The sequence below is a fragment of the Micropterus dolomieu genome, linkage group LG19, assembly GCF_021292245.1.
Source record: "Micropterus dolomieu isolate WLL.071019.BEF.003 ecotype Adirondacks linkage group LG19, ASM2129224v1, whole genome shotgun sequence".
NCBI classification, from domain to species: Eukaryota; Metazoa; Chordata; class Actinopteri; order Centrarchiformes; family Centrarchidae; genus Micropterus; species Micropterus dolomieu.
Window position 1 is genome coordinate 1,301,336 of NC_060168.1, and position 22,391 is coordinate 1,323,726.

Here is a 22,391-nt window from a genome sequence, read left to right on the forward strand (position 1 = left end):
GAGGGAGCGTGAAAAGTAAGAATGTATGTAATTGTTGCGCTTAAGACAATTACAACCTTAAACTTGAATCTAATTCTAGTTAGAATCTAAACTGCACGAATAGCAATGTAACATGGCAGACATCTATTAAGCTGAACATTGTGTGTGCATTTGTTGTATGTCGATTCTGGGTTCATTTGTTGGTTGGTTTGTTTTATTTGCATTTTGAGTTATTAATTTTTGCTTTGTCGTAGTAATTTGCTTTGCATGTCAGCTTTCCTTTGCATTTTACTTTTGCATCTACAGAAAAGGACGCGCATAAACAACAATATCAAATACCCCCAAACAAATACACATCCAATAAAGAAGAGAAATTAGGTAAAGACATACATGTTTGATTTTAATATCCCGTCTGCAAATGTAACAAGGTTTTAATACTCTGCTCACACACGGGTACACGTGAATACAGATAAAATTAGAGACACGCGTGCACAAATTTACACATAAATATGTAAGTAAACACGGGCAGAAAAATACACATTCATAAAAGAATGCATAGTCATATAAATGGCCAAAAATGAATAACTCATATTTGCCTGATGACCTCACATGCTCCTTCAGCCACAACATGCTGAGTGACCTAATCTTTATTAATGTAATTTCTACCCTCGCCTAAGTTCTTCTCTGATTGGTTACTATTGCAGTTACACTCTAATAGGTTGAGATTTGAAAGGCAACCTGCCTGTTTCAGGAGACAAGGAAAGAGAGTTAGTGAGGTGGAGAACCAGAGAAAGATGAGGCGATTGATTGATACATGAATGGTTCGGTGGAAAGAAGGTGACAAAGGTGACTCTTTGTTAGTGTCAACACACACCCACGCAAGCACACACAGAAATGCTCATATTCACGCTCAAGGTGTGTGTGAATATTATGCACATAAACACAGGCTCAGTGCATGCCAGAGTGATTGGTGTGTGTGTATCATGGGTGGATGTTTGGCGGTGCAGTTTGGGCAACTTCAAATTAGTGTGTGTGTGATACATGAGCAGCTATTGTACATCAGCATCACAGCAGTATCACATACTTGGTGCTAATCCCACCAATCCATCTCTCTCTCTCTCTCTCTCACACACACTCTCACACACACACACACACACACACACACACACACACACACAGGTGGCAGGCGCAAGTGTCCGTCTTTCCTGTCTACCTTCCTCACCACTCATTCAAGCTCAGTTCATGCTTCATAAAGAAACACAGCAAACTGCCAACAGTGAAAATGAAAAATGTGCAAATGAGTTGGAGCGCTGGCTCAATGGAGAGTTGAGAAAAAGATTAAATTTGAAACATTAGTAGAACTAAGCAGATGTTGGCCAGTTATTTTATTGTAAATGAGATCAGCAAAAAAGCGGAGCTTAAAACCTCTTACCATTCCTGTAAAATTCAACTAAAACTCCTATCCAAGGCATACCAAAAGGAAATGAAATGCAGTTCTTGAACTATTTGGAGTAAATGCATGGTTTCAGGCTTCTCTAAAAGATAACACTCTGAAGTATCTAACCCAAAATCACTGTAAGTGCTACTGGAATTGATTAATATGAGTTTGAACACACTAAAAGTTTTTCATTTCCTCTCGAAAATGTTTGTTAACACATGCATGCAGACAACTATAGATGAAAAACACTGTGGGGCCACAGCAGGAAGCCTTTCCTAGTCCATGTTTAAATGTTATAGCAATACCACAGAAAATGAATATTTTACGGAGGTTTTCCTAAGGTCTATGTCCTATGGTGTTTTTTTGTTTTTCAAAAACAGCACCGCCCCTTGGCTGCAAGCGGCTCCTGCTGCATCACTCCGTATTACCCGGAACTCCGTAGTTGAAGCTATATATCGTTATTTTCAGAATTTCATTGGCTCGGGCCTACCCACAAAATAATAGGGACTGGCACTACCTTATAATGCGGGCTCTCGTTGGCTTTTGTAGGCTGTAGACAGGACATGTGTTCCCTTAATCATCAAGCCTTTTATTAGTGTAGGGGTGATGTAGATATCCGCCTGAAGTATAACCATTTAGGCCGTTATATACCATGCTAATGTACTGTGTTATACAATGAAAGATTACTCAAGTAGGTGCATTTCCCTGGAATGACATTGTCCCTGCAAATGAAAAGGCCCATTGGTGAATGAAAAAGTCTTTCTTGTTCAGACCTCTACACTCACAGCTATAAGTTCTCTTTGTCTATAGATCTCTTCACATACTGCCATAAGAATAATGGAATAACGTCCCTTTAGAAAAATGTTAATAAAACAATGCTGCTGAGGCAATACAGGAACTTCCAAAGCCTAGCAAAGTCACCCACAACACTACTATGGAGTCCCAGTTGGGAAATGCACACACCACCCTTTCAAAGCCTGCCAAAACAAAAGCTATTGCTTTACTATAAGCCCTAGGCTGTAATCATACTCAAAGTCAAAGCCAACATCAACCAAATACAGCCATGCAACATGTCTTCACACATGAAATGTAGCAGAAGATTTACTCCATTAAATCCTTCAAATGATTTGCAGACCTTTGAAGGAAGCACAAAGCCGTTTGTTTTGTTCAAACTTTTCTATGTAAAAGAAAAACGAATTCCTCCTGTTGTTTGCTTTAAAATACATGTACAGTTATTTCTTACACACTGCAGCTGATGGAACCACAGTGAAGCCAGGAGTAGATATGTGGCTCAGCCCCGGTCCATATGTCTGATTATCCATCCCTAAGGTGGTGCTGGTCAGACTTTTGTAACCCTTGATGAAGCAAAAGTGCCCAAGTTTATAGCTACAGACAGTGGCAGTGTACTAATATAGACATCTCTAAAGTGATACTAAATACTAAATCTTTGGAGTATCAGACACCCTCTATAAACAAGACTTCAGGGTGGACAAAAGTATCACTTCAAAGACTACTCCTGAACATAGATAACTTTTCCACAATCCATCCATATACTCAGTATGTTCCAGCGTTCACAAACTCACAGCTTCCACCTCACTATCCAAACCAAACCCTGTTGACCTTGTGAATGGTTGTGTTTGCAGACGTTAGAACACCAACCTTCTGCTTTTTAGTGATCAGATCAGGTCAGGACAGAATTCCAGTGTTTAATCCAGTGCTGGATGCCACTATTAGTTAGTCCTACATAGAAAGTAATGATTTTTCACATAAGCATAAGCAAATGTGATGATCCTGTTTTCAGCTATTGCGTATTGAGCTCTAAACACAGGAATTCCACCCAGAAGACTGAGGTTTGTGTTCCTCGACTTACGTCACATGACTTACGTAACACTCTTAAGGTCGGGTTTGCCTGCCAATGGTACTTTTTCATATATGTTATTTTGGTAAACAATCATATATGTCGTTTTGGGAGTCATTGGCGACCCATTCTGTTGTTTAGGTATGACAACGTGTTGGACTAAACTCCTATGTCCTATGAATCATTTTCTATGTCCCATTTGGTATCTTCGGAAACCATGAGATCACAACTAGAATTACAGCTAAAAAGGTCTGTGGGTTTAGTGCTTCACCATGCAATATGCGTTTGTAATGATGGACCCAGAGGTGAGTTTAGCGGGGTCAAAGGGGTTAATGGGAAGTCAGCCTCGGTTAAAATCTGCCTGAGGATCGGCCTTGGAAAAGATGACACAAGGTCAACGTTTTTGCCTTCAGCACCATGGCAGCGCATGTTTTTTTTAACACCTTTACCATCACACATTCACCTCACTCTCCCTGATGAAGTGAATGGCAACCAGTAAATTTGATCTATTACCTGAAACCACTGTTACCTTTCTCCTTCAGACCCTCTGGCTCTGCCATGATAAGAAAGAAGGGTATCTGGAAGACACAAAGATGGAGGGAAGGAGGGAGTGGAGAGACTGATGGAAAGGGAAGAAGTTGGGTTATTCATTTTAAGCATGAATACGTTCACATGCACTCATGTTGGCATCTTCCAAGGCCTTTAAGCCCACAACAGGGAGTGAAGTGTGTGCAGGCGTCCATTCTTTCAGTGCTCCACAGCAGCCCCACCTATCTCATCCACATTTCACCTATCCATCTCTCTCTCTCTCTCTCTCACTAATCTCACCCATGCATCTCTCTCTCTCTTCGACAGTCATCCATCCGATGCAGAGGGCTGCCGTCACCACATTTCATCACAACACATGAGCTACGAAGGAAATTACTCGCAGTCACACTGTGTGTGTGTGTGTGTGTGTGTGTGTGTGTGTGTGTGTGTGAGAGAGGGGTAGAACTACATGTGTGTGTCCACAGGTTGAAGTATACTGAAGTTGCACTGAGGTTGCACCATGGAAAGCAGCCTGATGGCTTTTTCATTGGATGATTACTGCTCACGTAATGTTACGTGACATTTTTATCTTTCGAATAATTAAAAAAGTAAAGATACATGTATTAATATGTTGAGTAATACCAACACTCTGCACCATTGTATGCAGTTTAAATGTGTCAGTTCTGAGCATGTTTGGTTAATAATGAACTGCAGGTTGCACAGATCTTTAGGCCTGTCCCACCAGGCTTATTTTCATGTTACGCTGAGTTTGAATTGCAAAGCCTCATTCACTGAAGACGCTAATTCTATCTTTAAATATGCACACAATAAAACAACACTGATCAACAATAAAAAACTAACACAGCTGCAAATCTTTGCAATCTCTTCCTTCTGTCATTTTTGTAAATTATTTTGGGCAACAGAATATTTCCTTAATAAATGTGTAGTGAGAGACATTTAACATGTCGTGGTAACATTTTTCTCTCATCAGATCCTTTGTCAGTTGTCCTGTCTCGTGAGGCACTGGTCTGAGCCCCCCGAGTTGTCTGATGTGCAGATATGATCTAATCCAGGGGCCACACTTGGTACTGTCATCTCATAGGAGGGCTACAACAGCGTTAAAGTACTCCAAGCAAGTCGAATATTCTATTTCATGTAACTTTTTTATTGGCATGTGTTTTTGTGAAATAAATTGGAAATCAAAGCTGTCTGATAATTGCTCTTAAGTAAAAAAGTACTATATTTACTTTACTGAAATGTAGTGCAATCTCAAGTATATGTAACTCAAAACATTACTTAAGTAATTCACATTGGGCCACTGAAGTAGCCACAATTGAACTCAAATCTTGCAAACTGAGCATCATACTTAACAAAAACTGCAAACAACAGTTTTATATATTTCAATATTTCAATAACACTCTTCCGTTGGTCATCACTAGTTCGTCTTTATTTAACTTGTGCTGTTACGCAACTGTCTGTTTATGCAAAGTCTGCTGTGTGGAACTCCGTCGAGGATTGATCCCTCCGGAGATGAGACCGCCCACTTCCTGGCTGCACGTCACTGCTTCCTTTGGTGATTGGTGCGGCTATGGTCGGAACGTTCCAATCCACAGACTCTAATCAACACCAGCTGCAGGATAAATAGGTTGTGATCAATCGCCTTGCTACCAGGTTGAGTGTATTGATTAGCGTAACAGTGACTTTCAGGTCACAGGAGTGTGCACTTGTGTAACCTTCTCACACCCACACCCTTACCTGCCGGGTTATTAGTGAACCCAAGCCTTTGGACCCACTTAGTCTTTTGAGAAAACATTGTGTTAGTAATGCAGGCTAACTACTAGATTGCTTTTCCTTCATGCCTGTCTTGCCTTGTTGTTTTGTAATAGCCGTTTTTGTAAGCTTATGGGAGCTGTTGCCTTAGTCTTATTTTCACTACCGCTGTGAACAGGGTGTTTTTGTTCTCTTTAGATAAGTACTAAACCTATGTCTTAGTATAAAACTTCCTTTTGTTGTCAGCACCCATATAGCCCTTCTTTTGTTGTACCTTTGTTCAGACTCTCAACATTTCAGTTAAATCATGTTAGCATTAACCAAAATATCAAATTGGATTATCCAATTTGTCATTTGCATCTATCAAATGCAATCCCCATATAATTTGTAGGCTCATAGTCCTACTTTATTTTAATTCTCACACAACAGGGATGCATTTGTCCTGATGGAGGCTGCAGTTAAAACCCTGAGTACAGCTTCAAGCTACGCATCAATCAGTAAGCCTGGACCTGTACTTGCGTTTATTAAAGTTCATGATTCAGATATGTGCTTCCAAAAAGACACATTAACTGACTGAAATATCAAAAATTGTCCAATCAGATCTGCTTTTCCCTGTGCCTCCCTGAACTCAGTGAATGGCTTTCCGGCTTTGACGATTCATTCACTAACCACATAACTTGGTTCAATTTCAGTATCAGGGTCCTTTTTGGCTTCATGAAATAGACTTTGCTGAGATATAAATCCTCTCTATAGTTGCGTGGCTCGTGTTGTCCTCTTGTCTCCCGGGTACTTGTACTGCTCTCCATGTTTAGTCCAGTAATAATTCTTGACATTGTATTCCTTTAAAACTGCAAGTTTTTCTTTGTATATCAGGCAGGTAGCATTTCTGTTAAGTCCACAAAAAATACTGCTTCGTCCATCCATCTTTCTTGAAATAGTCTGTGCTCATCATCCACCACCGTATTGATTCAGACAGTGACATCTTTCTTCTTCAGCCCATTGCAGGTATTTGCGGCCACTTTACCTTTGCAATGACAAACGAAATGCATTTAAAAATTGAGTTTTTAATTAGTTCAAAAGGGGTAATTGGCATGAAACTGCTACAAAATATAATTAAGTAAAAAATTATATATTATAATAATAATGATAAAATAATATATTCTTTTTTGGGACTGATGTGCGGGAGTTTGCGACCTCTAATCTATTTTAGAATTCATGATCCATCCATCCAGCGTCAAGAGCTTATCTTGCGTACAGGGTCACGGGGGGTTGGAGCCAATCCCAGCTGACATCAGGTGAAAGGCGGGGTACACCCTGGACAGGTCGCCAATCCATCACAGGGCCACACATTGACAAGCAACCAGTTACACTAACACCTAAGGACAATTTAGGCTCATCAATCAATCTATGGACAGTGGGAGGAAGCCGGAGCACCCAGAGAGAACACGCAAACTCCACACAGAAAGGCCGGGGCAACCGGAGTTTGAACCAACGACCTTCTTGCTTTGAAGCCACAGCGCTATCGGACCACAATTCATGATCAATTGGATTAAAAAAATCTAGTCCGAGAACTCTGTGGCGCTACATTCTGCAAACTGTGTCTCGCTACTTCCATCATCGTCCTCTACTTAAAGAATACAAGAGACCAACTGGTTGTTTGTTCAATTGACACATGTTTACTTTAAGTGGCAGTCCAATCTTCTTCAGTCTTAATCAGGACGGTTTCAATATGTGACTATATTAAACACAGACATTGTTCATACTGTAAACATTAGTTTTAGGAGGTCTGATTCTCATATTTAATAAAGCTGTCTTTCTGCCTGTGTTCAGTGCAGACCGGTACCCTGCATTTACTGTAAGTAGAAAATCACATGTGACTGTTAACATGGCAGAAGCTTGTCTTTAGTCCCACAGATCTTTAGCAGCAGCACCAAGGCGATAAATAGAGTTACAGTATCACCGAAAGCACTAATAGCCAAGTCAGTCTCTCTCTCTCTCATTTCCTGCTGCAGTCTCTTTCATTCAGCTTCTACAACACGTTCCTCTGGTCATAAATGGACTCATGCCTCTTTTATTTGGTTATTGGAGAAGGTCCAATGCCCTCCTCAAAGGTGTCACATTTCTCTGTCCCCCTACATTTTCACCAGTTGGAAGAGATTCAATGAATTCTACACTGATCTTGCTCACTCTGTCCCCCCCCCCCCCTCGCTTCTCTCTCTCTCTCTGTCTGTTTTTGCCCGGTGCACCTCAGGTTTTTAAGATCTCAAGACTCGGAGGGTGATTTCATCCTTCAGTGGGCCATGAAAGCTCTTTATAAGTACATCGCCACCGCCAGCGCATTAATCGCCTCGGCCATATTGATTTGGCTGTTCTGATGTGCAAGCCAGCATATGGAAGAGAGAGGCAGAAAGAAGGAGAGGGAGAAGGGGAGGGCCTACAGGGGTGCCGGAGAGGGAGAAGGTTGGGGAAGGAAATAGAGAGAGCACTGGGATCTGCTAATTAGATTTATATAATGAGGTGGTTTGAAACCCAGGTTGAGAGGAATTAATATATGCATGTGGGTTTGGTCCTGCAAGTCTTGAATAAAGCAGGACTTGTACAGCAGAACTGCATTCATCAGAGGAGACTTTTTTTTCATAATTAGGAAGTGCAAAGATAGGAAGCACAATTATTAAGGTGTGTTCAAACAGCAGCTGTGTGATTCCGTACAAAGTCAATGGAAAGAGATTGCTCTAGGCAGCTCAAGCTGAGGTGAGGTAGGTAATTAATGAATAAATCAGTATCCACTGAAATATATGAATGTTTATTGATATAAAACTCCATTCCATCTCTATTATATGTGTTTTAATATATTCAGTATCTATTTGTAGGCAGGCTTTTTCAGTTATTTAACTTTCTTTCCAACGAAGGCCTCTTTTAATTATTTGGTGGCATATTTATTTCAGGATGACAGTCGCTTATCAATAAACCTTTCAGGGCGGGATCAACTATTAATTGTGCATGCTCTGGCAGCAATGCAGACAATTCACTCCAGTCAGACAGTGAGTTTAAAGTGGAAGAAACATTTAGATGGAGGACCTGACATTGGGACACTACGAGCTCATCATCAAGAACCTCCCGACTGCTGTCCTTCTCCTTGTTGTCTCCTGTTGTACAGATGACTCTTGTTTTATCTTTCTTCCAGTACAGACTGTAGTTCCATCAGCTCATGTGTAGACAAACAGGAGGGATGTCACAAATGTCACGTGGCCAACAAACCAGGAGCAAGCAACAACCTTCCATGTGTGCAAAACCCATTTCACATTTTACTGTGTTGAAACTATTTACATTTGTACAAATATGTTTTCACAGAGAAAGTTGAGTAAGCATATTTGCAAATCACTCTGTATGTTTGTAGATATAAATTTACACAACACAAATAAAAAAAATACATTTTTTGTAGATATTCAATTCAAGTAAAATCATATTTAGTGATAGATGCTGAAATATTTGGGGATCACGGTACACATTTGTGGATTGTCCATATTGTATTCATATAATTATGACCCATCTAGTCTTTAATAGTGAAGATGCATCTGCAAAACTTTAAAAAAACAGAGACTGAAGGAAAAATAACAGAAACAATTGGAGTTCAGTCTGAGGCTGACCCATCACAAAACACACACACACCTACACACACACCCAGGCAAAACAAAGAGATGATTTTTCTCAATATTTATAGATGAACGGTGGCTTTTAAACATTTGAAAGCATGAAAATATAGAATTGTATTTTTCTAAAAGCATGCTAATGCATTCCACATATACTTAGTTATCATATTTTGATGAAAATATGTATAGTCTAATATCACAAATAACACATTTGCCTCAGGAGGGTTTATTATCTGTACAGCATACAACACACTGTATCCTATGATAATTTATTAAACATAACTGTATAAAATGTAACTTCATCCAGGCATTACAGGTACGTACACTGTGTCAAGTGCAGGAATTTTGATACTACATTATGTGTTTCCTCAGTAAATATTTAGTACTTGTCACTGTGTCCTAAACAGAGGTAGGTAGTAACGAGTAACATTTACTCCATTACATGTACTCCAGTAACTTTTTTGAGTAAATGGTACTTGTCAGAGCAGTTTTAATGCATCATATTTTTACTTGAGTAAAGTTTTTGAGAAAAATCATTCCTTTTACTCCGCTACATTTGGAGACATTCATCACACTACTTCGCTATTTATTTATTTATTTAAGCATCCACACGACTCTGTCAGAACAGAATAATGGCTGAAGGCACAGCATAGTAGTATGGCTTTCAAATAGCGCTAGCAGCTAATACTTAGACTACAGATTAAAATGTAGCGCACCGTGCAGCCAGCCACGTCATATCCCGGGGCGTCTGACACCGATGCTTCGCCGCTTTCTGTTTACCATTTTTCATAATTCATTCTTTATTAATGTATATTGTCTGCTATGTAGCAGAAGGGAGTTACAAAACTTAATTTCACTCTACAACCTGTTGTATTGAGACAATAAACCTACCTACCTATACAGTGCTGACACTGAGCTGACAGAGAGCAGTGTCTGTTGTGGTAATGCTAATATGTTTAATAATAAATAGCTATAAACAGTATATCATCCTTTTAAACTCCTTCTGCTTTCTGCCTTAATGGAAATATTAAAGCTAACAGTGTACGAGTTGCTCACAAAGTTACTCACTAGTAATTTCTTTAGTAAGTACATTTGTACTCTTACTGAAGTAATTATTTTAATGACTACTTTTACTTTTACTTGAGTACTTGTATTTGCAAAGTAACAGTACTTTTACCCACCTCTGGTCCTAAATGTGAAGTAATTTTTACATTTAAACTTGAGTCATAAGGACAGTCAATTAGCAGGTGAGTTTACCAAAAAACGTCATAGTTAATTTGTGTTACTTTATAGCAGATTGAAGGCATTGCGTCGACCAACATCTGGAGGTGGAAAAAGGCTCCATTAACCCAGATTTCAAACCCACAGGAACTCATCTACCCATCATGCAGTGGGGGTTTCCGAGGCAGGCAAGGTGGCTAGCTGCTAGTGTCTTTATCTCATCAAGTAAACGCTGGTGAACATTAGTGAACATTTGGTGGTGCTTGATAATCTGACACGGTGTCCTGGGCTTTTGAGGTGAATAAACTCAGGAACATGCTGTATGAAGTAGGGTTTTGTTGCCCAGGGTTTGGACTGATGCTGAAAACTAAGTTGTGGACGGAGTGTTTATGTAGTCTGGGTGTTTGGTTGCCAGCTCATTAGCATAAAGCATTAAGCACGGACTTAAAGTCCGCACCAACAAATTTCAGCAGATTCATCCATGCCTACATTGTGTAAGAGGCATGGTGACTGTAAAGCAGCTTCATAACACCCAAGATAAAACCTGCTATAGTCCTATTGTGAGTATCCGGAGCCCATGTTTTGACACTCAGTGTGTGGGGCTGAGAGGATGAGAAGGAGAGACTGAAAAAATGAGAATGCAAACGAAAGTGAATGGCCTGAAGCCCAAAGCATTCAGAATGTATGAGGAAAGACTCCAGAGGCCTCAACCACATTTATAGCCAGGTGGTGACACCAGGACCCATCTGAGAGTTAGGGAGTGTTTGTTGACCCTTACATGTCCTAGTTAATGGACTGCACTTGTGTAGTGCCTTTCTGGTCTTCCGACCGCTCAAAGCGCTTTACACTACATCTCGCATTCACCCCATTTATACACATTCGTACGCTGATGGCAGAGGCCATGCAAGGTGCCTGCTCATCAGAGTCTTACCCAAGGCAAGTTCCACATGCAGACTGGAGGAGCCCTGTGTCACAGTATATCCAAGGTCCAGAGTTTAGATTTAAATCCAAATATTTACTGGAACAGAGAGCCTGTTGTCTACAAATGTGAGTATTGGGACAGACCCTATGAGTCGGTACTCTGTACACAACTCTATAAATCTATGGGTTGACAACATTGTTTGAAGATTGATGATTATTTAGCTGAGTGGGGCTATAAGCACTGGGGGCTTCTAGGGACTAGCAATGTTATTGTCAAGACTGGTGCACAAAGCTTTTTGTCCAAACTATAGAAGAAAAGACCAATTCCAACAGCCCAGCTATTCTCACCAAGCAGAAAGATAGTCTAGATGACAAAACAAATCTTAAACTTGAAAATGTAGTTAAAAAAGCCCCAATGCTTATAGTGCAAATGAAGAGTGCTAACAGCCTGCTGTTACCATGCCATCTTGCAATTGGTTGCTTTTTTTGTCACACTGTCACCACCTGTTGGACTGGACAAGTAGAGCTGGCAATGCCTGATACTGTGGTGAATGTGATTCCTACAAGGCTACTGCAACAGCTGGATGTAAACAGGAAGAAGTTGAATAAGGGGTATCATTCATTCAACACTGTATAACATTTAAAGTAAGATTAAAATGCTTAAAATATAAAAATAAATATTTGATTCACTTATTTCAAGTTTTTAATAATAATTTATTGAGCTTGCTGACTCTGAATTAAGCTTTGTGGCTGGCGGGGCTCCTCACGAGCACCCTCCACTGACTGGCCACCATAGACTTTTTTCCCCATCTTTTCACCATTTATTCACACCATATTAAACCTGCAATAACAGATTTTTTTGTTCATATGAGGGCAACGGAAACACGTTGACATTGACATATAATTACCTTTGAAGTTAACATGGTGAACTTGTTAGCAAACAGTTGCTTATTTACACATCCAGTAGTTGAAGAGCATCCTTTATCAGTCTTAGTCATGTTTCTGGCCACCTGCTGAATCTATGTCCAACATCAGCTCTCTTTCAGTTCTACCAAATTCTGAGGGAAATATCTGATTCTTTAGCTGCTAAATGCACCACTGTGTCCGCCAGCTGGTCTCTAACTACCGTTTGGTGCTGAGCCGGTAGTGCACAGTGTGCTTTTGAGCTTTTTTGCAGGAAACAGCTGCCTGCTGTGGCCGAAAATTATGCTATGATGCTATGTATGGACACGATGTTGGAGTTATTACTGTCAATAAAGACCCATACATTCACCAGCCTGTTCTTCCGTTTTGTGGAACTGCTAGTTACCTCAAAATGGAATAAGTGACAAATAAAAATAAGACTGAAGTATAAAATTACTTATGGACTATACCGTAGTGAAACAGTCGCAATTTGGTTAGGTTTAGGTAACAAAGCTACTTGGGTAGATTTAGGAAAAGATCATGGTTTGGGTTGAAACAAACAAGTACATTACATAAGTTAAGTTAGTTACATAAGTTACGTATGTTAAATGGCTTAAGTTTGTTGTGGGGACAGCCCGGCTGACGGTGAGTGTCCTGGTTTCCTTTTTTCGGTTTATTTTTCCCATTGTTTTGCTCTGCCTGCCTCCCTGTGTTCTCCTCCTCTCTCCCTCCGCTCCTGAGCCCAGCCAACAACCCGCACCTGCACCTCATCAGCCACCTCGTCAGCCTGCCACACCTGCCAGTAATCAACCTCATCTCTGCCTGTATTTCAACCCCGGTTCTCCACACCATCCTCGCTTGATCGTCGTTGCTCCATACCCGGTGCCACCGCTGCGTTCAGTCTCTCATGTTTTTGATTTCTCTCAATTTCTCTGCGCTTTGTCGCTTCTGTCACTAACCCTGTCTCTTTGTCTGCTTTCCTCCCAGGTTCACTGAACAGAACTGAGGGCTTAAATACTGACAGAGCACAACACACACCAGGCAGGCAGGGTAATGAGGAACAGCTGAGACACATGAGGGTAATCAAGGCAGAGACAGACAGGAACAGGATCAGGGAACATAGGGTGCTTCTCAAGTCTCTTAATTGTCACCCTCGTCCTCCGTTCTGTCGGCTGGGCTCATCCTCCGTTCCTCTCCTCTCGGGCTCCCTCCACGGCGTCCTCCCGGCTCCCCCCGCTCCTCGCCTCACCACCTGCGTCTCGCCTGCTCCTCTGTCCTCCGTGTCCACGTCCCCTGGCATCCACCTCTCCTCCCTCACCTCTTCCTTAGCCCCCTCCGTAAACCCTCAATAAACCCCCTTCCCTCTGAGCGTTGCGTCTGGGTCCGTTCTGTCCCGTCTCACAACAAAGTTGACTATGTTTCACATAGGAAACAAACACCGGAGTGCTCCTTACGCAGACTTTTAAAATTTTTTATACAAAGCCAACTTATGGCGTTGAACAAAAGCGTTAAAAAGTGAATGCCACAGGTCTTGACCAGGTAAGAACATGTTAGAAGACTTTTTAAAAAAATCTGGGGGTAATAGAGTTGGAAAGAAGTGAGCTTACCAGACCTCTGTGGCTCCTCATCTCTGCTTGAGGTTAGCTGCTCCAGGCTACATTAGCCGCTACTAGCATAGCACACACAAACCTCCAGTTGAACGGTGGGCAGATAAGTTACGTTACACAGGCATAGACGTCAGTTTTTGACAAAGAAGAAGAATGTGATGGGATACACAATGTCTCTGGTTCTGATGCATAGATTTTAATCTGTTGGTTTTTAAAAAAAAACTGTCTGCCAAGTGCGTGGAAGTCGGGTACAGTGCCCAAGGAGTGGCAGACTGGGGTGGTGGTTCCCCTGTTCAAAAAGGGGGACCAGAGAGTGTGTGCCAATTACAGGGGTATCACACTTCTCAGCCTCCCCGGTAAAGTCTACTCCAAGGTGCTGGAACGGAGGGTCCGGCCGATTGTCGAACCTCAGATCGAAGAAGAACAATGCGGTTTTCATCCTGGTCGTGGACCAACTGACCAGGTCTATTCTCTCACAAGGATCCTGGAATGGGCTTGCGAGTATGCCCATCCAGTCTACATGTGCTTTGTAGATCTGGAGAAGGCATATGACCGGGTCCCCCGGGAGACACTGTGGGAGGTGCTGTGGGAGTATGGGGTGAGGGGGGCCCTTCTCAGGGCTATCCAGTCCCTGTACATCCAAAGCAAGAGCTGTGTCCGAGTACTCGGCAGTAAGTCGGACTCTTTCCAGGTGAGGGTTGGCCTTTGCCAGGGCTGTGCTTTGTGATATTCATGGACAGGATATCGAGGCGTAGTCGTGGCGAGGAGGGGCTGCGGTTCGGTGGGCTTGGGATCTCGTCACTGCTTTTTGCGGATGACGTGGTCCTGATGGCATCATCGGGCCATGACCTTCAGCTCTCACTGGATCGGTTTGCAGCCAAGTGCGAAGCGGTTGGGATGAGGATTAGCACCTCTAAATCTGTGGCCATGGTTCTCAGCAGGAAACCGGTGGAGTGCCAACTCCAGGTAGGGAATGAGTCCTTAACCCAAGTGAAGGAGTTCAACTACCTCGGGGTCTTGTTCACGAGTGAGGGGAGACTGGAGCAGGAGATTGGCTGGAGAATCGGAGCAGCGGGGGCGGTATTGCACTCGTTGTGACGAAAAGAGAGCTGAGCCGTAAGGCAAAGCTCTCGATCTACCGGTCGATTTTCGCTCCTACCCTCACCTATGGCCATGAAGGCTGGGTCATGACCGAAAGAACGAGATCGCGGGTACAAGCGGCAGAAATGGGTTTCCTCAGGTGGGTGGCTCCCTTAGAGATGGGGTGAGAAGCTCGGCCATCCGCGAGGAGCTCAGAGTAGAGTCGCTGCTCCTTTGCGTTGAAAGGAGCAAGTTGAGGTGGTTTGGGCATCTGGTAAGGATGCCTCCTGGACGCCTCCCTAGGGAGGTGTTTCAGGCACGTCATGCTGGGAGGAGGCCTCAGGGAAGACCCAGGACTAGGTGGAGAGATCATATCTCCACACTGGCCTGGGAACGCCTCGGGATCCCCCAGTCAGAGCTGGTTAATGTGGCTCGGGAAAGAAGTTTGGGGTCCCCTGCTGGAGCTGCTCCCCCCGCAACCCGATCCCGGATAAGCGGATGAAGATGGATGGATCGGATGGATTTCTGCCAAGAGTCCTCCAATGTTATAAGAGTGAAATGCTAAATCATGATGCTGTATGATTGGTCCACACTAACTAGTCCAAACTGGCCTTGTCTCAGTCCTGGCCAGAACAAATGGGCATTAGGCACCTGTGCAAGTGTAACAGTGTAAATAATTAACATATGTTTATGGTTAAATTCCTGTTAAACTGGACTATTAACCATGGTATGCCATGCTATGGGTAAGTTGGGATGTTGCCTGCTCGGACACATATTAAGCAATAAATGTAGTTTACGTTTCCTATGATGTGTAAAAACTGTCAGCATTCACCATTGATATTGATTTTCAAAGACATACTGGCAAAATTCGTAGTTCTAGTGCTCTACAAGCTATCGTTGAATGTGTAGTAACAAATAGCATTTTGGCTAGCTGCTAACGAGCTCTATGATGTACGTGACAGACTAGTCTATTAATCTGGAACCTTGCTTTCTAGTTCAAGCGAGAGCGGAACTCTGACCAACTTCTCATTCATGCTGAGCAACTGTGGTTGTGTTTGTGTCCCATTGTTGCCAGTATGTTTATATATAAAACTGTTAAGCATTTTATTGCAGTTTATGTAGTTGACGAGTTAAACTGGCAGGGGTAAATTTGTGTAGGCTGCAGACAGGCCTGCTATACTCCATTGCCACCACATGGTGGTAGCACAGCATATCCTGGTTCTATATTTGTAAAATGGAGCTTTAGAGTGAGACTGGGTTAAAATGTAATCCATGTAATATGTCTATGGCGATGTAATAGGAGTTATTTTGAATATTGCCATTAAATATTATTGCATTTATTGTTGACAGATTACTATTACAAAGCCTAGAATATGTTTTAATATGTCTTTTGTTTTTGTTACCTTTTTTTAAATATGTTTTTTCATATTCACATTTATATTTTTCATATAAAACTGTACCACTATACGATCGCATCATGGGTGACCCACAGTACATGGGAATGCCATGCTATGGTTCGAGCGAGAGCGGACCTCTGACCAACTTCTCATTCATGCTGAGCAACTGTGGTTGTGTTTGTGTCCCATTGTTGCAGAATAAAGTATTCTGAGTGCCCCATCCATCTTGACTCCAGCAAAGTGTTTGGGGATAGCAGATTGAACAAAATAGAGAAGGTCACAGGAGTATATATATTATTTGTCTTGTAGCTGGTCAAAGTTCATGAGCAGCTTTTATTGCAGAGACGACCCAAATCGATAACCCCTCTCTACTTCTTTCTGATACTGATTGTGGGGTTATGGATGATGGGAAATGGATTATGGTGAAGATGTCATTTCCTTTCTGCGCTTTAGAAAGAAGAAAAAGCATTGGTCTGATTTCTAAAGGAGGCATAATCTTGGGATTAACCTTATTATTTAGTTTTATGCTTTCATCCAACATAAATGATAAAAGGTTTTAGAGGAAAAGACAACATAATGAGATAGTAATCATGGCTGTAAGAAAGGAGCTGATCTAGTTTGAGATTTTTCTTTTTCTTTAGGGGGGCAATTTCACCCCCAGCTCCCCAAAATGTCACTAATGACATTTGTGGAGTTTTACTAGCTGCCAGCCAATGACCTCTTACACTGTAAAGACTAAAGTTAAATGTATGAGTCTGTAAAAGAGCGATGAGGACAAAGCTTTTAACCTTATGGTTTAGGATATTTCAACAGGATCACAGTTCAAATATTGATTTCAGAAAGGAGAAACAACTCTGGCACAAAATCAACATGTCCTTTTCCTTTGAAACCTTTTTTTTCACATCACCGTAATCATCCAGAATTAATTAGATTATTTTGCCAGTTATTATTCCAAACTGTTTGATTCAAATGATGAAACCATTACAAAATATCTGAGGGAGGTTCAGCAGAGTGGAAATGAAAGTTCACAGTGGATACTTGTGTACAACGACCACAACTCTTCCTGCCAAACGTTCTCTTTAAAATGCAATATTGTTCATCTGCCACATCAATTCAAGAGTAACTGTCTAAAAATCCATATTTCATAGAGGAGAAGGCTCAGAGAGAGAGAGAGAGTAAGAGATTTAGCTTTATTTTGCTGTGGTGGCATTTAAAAATGCTGAACTGTTCACTTAAAGGGGAATGAGACTGAATGAACATTTTGAAATATGGCATTTCTTTACCCTTTACATGAATATTACAGCTTGAACTACTCAACAGATTGTGTTTCCATAGCCAGAAGGAATAGTTTGTACCATCAATCTCCATTTGAGGAACAATGAAACTGGAGACGTAATCACGATTGGTTAGTTTACTAACCCACAATTTAACTAATGTTAGTTTTTTACTTCCTGTCTTGTTGTTCACTCTGTCATGGTATTTGTCATTATTTTCAATTTATCCAGAATCGTATACCCCACCTTTTTAAATGCTTCATATGCAAAATCAGTCTTAGTTTTGAATGTCATTCCTATGTACTAATGCAGCATTGTAGTAGCATTCAGTGTTTTTTAAAGCAGGCACATCCTTTTCAGTCATAATTTCTCAAATTATGAATTCATTACATTAAGTGTTTGCTTAGAGGAACAACCTATTACAATATTAAACTATATTAGAAGCGCTGCTTGTTTGTATTTGACTGAAGCCAGAATTTGAGTTATAAAGTGCATTTCCATCCACCTCTCACATTTTTTATTTATGCCTACAAGAACCTGAACAGAAACACAGGAAATTTGAAACGAAAAGTCTAAATATCATAAAAACATGTAACTCAAGTGACTGCTCCACTAAGAAGACATCAGATCTGTGTGGAGCGACCAGAAACCTTCCTCAAAGTACTACATATAGCAAACAGAATTTTTTCATCATGTTTTCTATAATGTTTTTGTATGTTTAAGGTTTGACTGGCACATTCTGAAAAATTTGCTCCAAATTTAGATGAAAACTTGACTAATAACCAGTGCCGTCAGTCCCAGACTTTACTTGGCCATTAGTCTTGCTAAATTGTGTTGGTGTTCTCGACTGGGTCCAGCAATATATGTTTTTTTTTTCTGAATTAACCTCCTCCTTCAAAACAAAATCACTTATTAAGTATTGCTTGTTCAGAAAACAGATATTGGTTTAATTCAAAATCCATTTAGAATGGGCATTGAAATTGGCCAATGCAACTGTATGCCCGGCTGCCAAAACTCATCCTCATGTGTGAAACATCAGACGCCATGTTGGTGAGCAGCATCATAATTTAATTTGCTTCTACAAACCACAGACAATTTGTAAATTTTAGAAAAAAACTATTTCAGAAACCATTGGGGCAACATCCAATTTCATAAGACCCCTGCAAAGGCACCACAAAGAAAGGTAGCTGCGAGCTAACAGCAGGCATGTTCCATACCAAATGTAGTAAAAGTTAGTCATTGTGGTTTTGTCTTCTTGGGTTAAATAGGCAGTCCGTGTTGCAAATAGGTGGATAGGACATTTATAGTGATATCCACTTGAGAGCGACAAGGAAATAGGGGGAACAGTGAAACTGCAATACAGAGCAGGACACTGCCCATGTAGAGTTTCCAAACCTACAATTTTAGAAGCTAGTTTTGAGCCTTGTGTTACAATATTACTGTTTGAAAACGTGTAAGTGACCCTGGAGCAAAGGACAGCAGAGCAGTAGGCCTCTGTGCAAGCTTACTGTCTCTATTCATCTTTGAAAGTAATGCTTTATCCCTGCAAAATCAACTCTGATGAAATCTATAATCTGTGCTCACCACCAGTCCAAGGCGTAAAAGTAGCCTAAATCCACTTTTTAAAAGTAACGACTCGGACACTTCACTTGCTATTTATATGAAGTTGCCAAAGATGAATGTTACACAAATGAAATGAATTGTTGATGTTTTCTTGGTTCAGTGGGCAGATTAGAAACATTCTAAAATCATGAAACTGTTTTACTCTTCTTGACATGGATTTGGTTATCATCATTATTTGACTAAAGTTTTAGCCTAAAACTACCTCTGATCCTGCTGCAAGTGCAGCTCAATCAACTGTAGATGGACTGGGTTTAAAAGGCAGCTCCTGAATTCTAAAATACAGTTTCCCCAGCTATGTTTAAATATAAATCAGTTAGCAGGACTAAAAGTATAACAATTATAACAAAAAATAATTACCTCTCAGACTGTAATTGTACCATCAGCATTTCAAGTCATGACAACCCTAAGAACTGTTGATGCAACTTATGATGCAACTTCTGTTCCTCTATCACATATTGTGATATTTACGAATGACCAAATGGGACACAGAATTTAATTGCTTGCCTATTATTTAGTTCCAGCATATGATTGGAAGTGTCTCTCCAAGCTGCAAGAGTCTCAGGCAGGCCAGCAACAGTCGAATTCACCACTGTCCATTGTATGGCGTTTATTTTATGTCATAAGTTGTGAGCATGTAAAACATAATCACAAGCAAATTATGTTACTTGTGGACAGGTGGCTGCGAGCAAGCGCCTGGCATGCTCTCATGGGTTAACTCTGCTTGCACAGTGGAATCGTGCTCACGGAGTGGTGTTTAGCTCGCGCAGTGGATTTCTGCTCATTCAGCTGATTTCTGCTCGCTCGAGTCTACATGACTTTTGACAATTTGGGGGCGGAAACCAAGGAGGGCACTGACCCTCTTATGATTGGTCACTTTCAACGGGATCACAACCGGAGCCCTTAAATAAGAGAGTTCCGACACTCCCATTGACTTCTGTTGGAACTGTGGAATGCGGAAGTGACGCGTGACATGGGGCAGTCGATAGTTCCAAACACTGAATAGTTCTGAAAACGTATATAATTAACTTTCTTAAAGTAACAAGTTTTGCATGTGTAGTAACACAAGTTGCTCATGAGTATGTTTTATACGCTCACAACTTATGACAAAAAATAAACGCCATACCATTGATTCAGAAGCTAATGTTGCAAGTTCAGGTGTACAGTGCTTCTTCATTAAGGCACTTTGCCATCAACACCCATGACCTTATCATTGGCTGCTGCCTGGCCCTATCAATAGTGGAAAATCAATTTTCATTTTCTGCGCACCATTAATGGGAGGTACATCCCAATCGCCAGATCAACCACAACCTACAAGCAGATACCTCAACTAGTGACCAAAGTCAATGAGTGTATCAAGTCCAGTCTGAAAGACCAGAAAATCGTCTCTCTAACTGCTGACATGTCAGATTCAGATTTAGATTCACTTTATTAGCCATTTGCAGTATAAAACCACATTGGAAAAGAATATGCAAGAAGCTCAAAGTGCAATGTCACCACATAAAAAACAAGACATAAAACAGACAAGCAATTGCCACAAAAAACTCTTAAAATAAAACACTATTCGATAAAATCCATTCATAAGGTATAAAGTGCCTAATTTAAGGTGGTTTGTTAAAGTGATCACAGCTTGGGGAAAAAAACTGTTGAAATGGCGATCGGTAGAACTTTTGACAGAGCGATACCTTCTCCCTGAGGGAAGCATCTCAAAGAAGGCCCCTGCAGGATGGCCTAATGCATCATTAGCAAGTTTTAAAGCTCGATTCAAAAGTCTAGCTTTATATGTAACCTCCAGGAGCGGCAAAGTACAGCCAATGATCCTGCTGGCTGAGCGAACCACTTTGTTCAAAGTCCTCTTCTCTTTCAAGGTGAGATTACCAAACCATACAGTAATACAATTAGTTAAGACACTCTCAATTACACAATAATAAAAGTTCAAAAGAATCTTAGTGTTTTGAGTAACTCTCGAAGCCTACGTAAAAAGAAGAGGCGCTGTCTCGCTGGTGCGGTCAGATCGCACACTGAGGTTTAACCTAGGAGGAAGGACTCTGTCCTGTTTTGCTTACAGTCATCAGCTAGTAGTGGGTGATGGATTCAAGGAGGCAAAGTGCCTTTCTCAAGCAATCTTGAAGGGTGCCGTGGCCGCTGGGGTTCTTGCCTGCCTGCCGCCGGGGCCGGTGTGGCGCTGTTGTGGCATCCCACTCTTACTAACAACTACATACCGTGACAGGCTTATACACACACACACACACACACACACACACACACACACACACACACACACACACACAAACTAATTTAGGTCTTCCTTTCAGCATTATTCTTTGTGCATGTCAAAAAGTTGTTTATTTAAATTAATTGTTATTATTTCCATCTTATGGCTTTGGACTTGACTCAACAAGGGTGGTCCTGACTACAGCTCTGCTAATGACTCTGAAACATTTGACTCAAGTAAACCAGTTAAAGGCCTTGCACAGACAGGTGATTTTAATTGTTGTGGCTGTTTAGATCTCCCCAGACTGCACAGGCATGCCCAGACAGCCGCTGTATCCAAAATCCCTCTTTCTTTACTGTGTCTCCATTTAAAAAGCAAAACAAAAGTTGAGTCAGCGCCGTGTATACTACCTGCTGCCATCGGCTCTACATTGTGAAAATGAACAGTTGTGCAACTCTGCAATCTGTCAGTGATGATTCCAAATGATGATGACTCATAAAGCAGTGATTTCAGACACCAGCTTGCATCTCACTGACTGTCTTTTTGCACCTGCGAGGGTGTTCAGTGACCTCACGTTACTCACACCTTTTACCTGAGCTTTGCTACTCAGAAAAGATAACAGTAAACACTTGTTCTATTCGTATAGGGTTCTCCTTCCAATGTTATCGCTAGCGGGTTCATCCATCGCTCGCGCAGCACTGAAGACCCATTTTACTTCAACTTTGCTATATGTCAGCAACTGACTGACTTCAAGAATGTCTTCCTCCTGCGGTCTCCGCATATGTCCAGCATTTCAGACGGGCTACATTTATTGAATATAATCTGCATACCTGTTCTGGCCCTCACTTTTTAAAAAAAGCTCAGACATTATTAGAACATCATCATTATTATTATTATTATTATTATTATTATTATTATTATTATTATTAT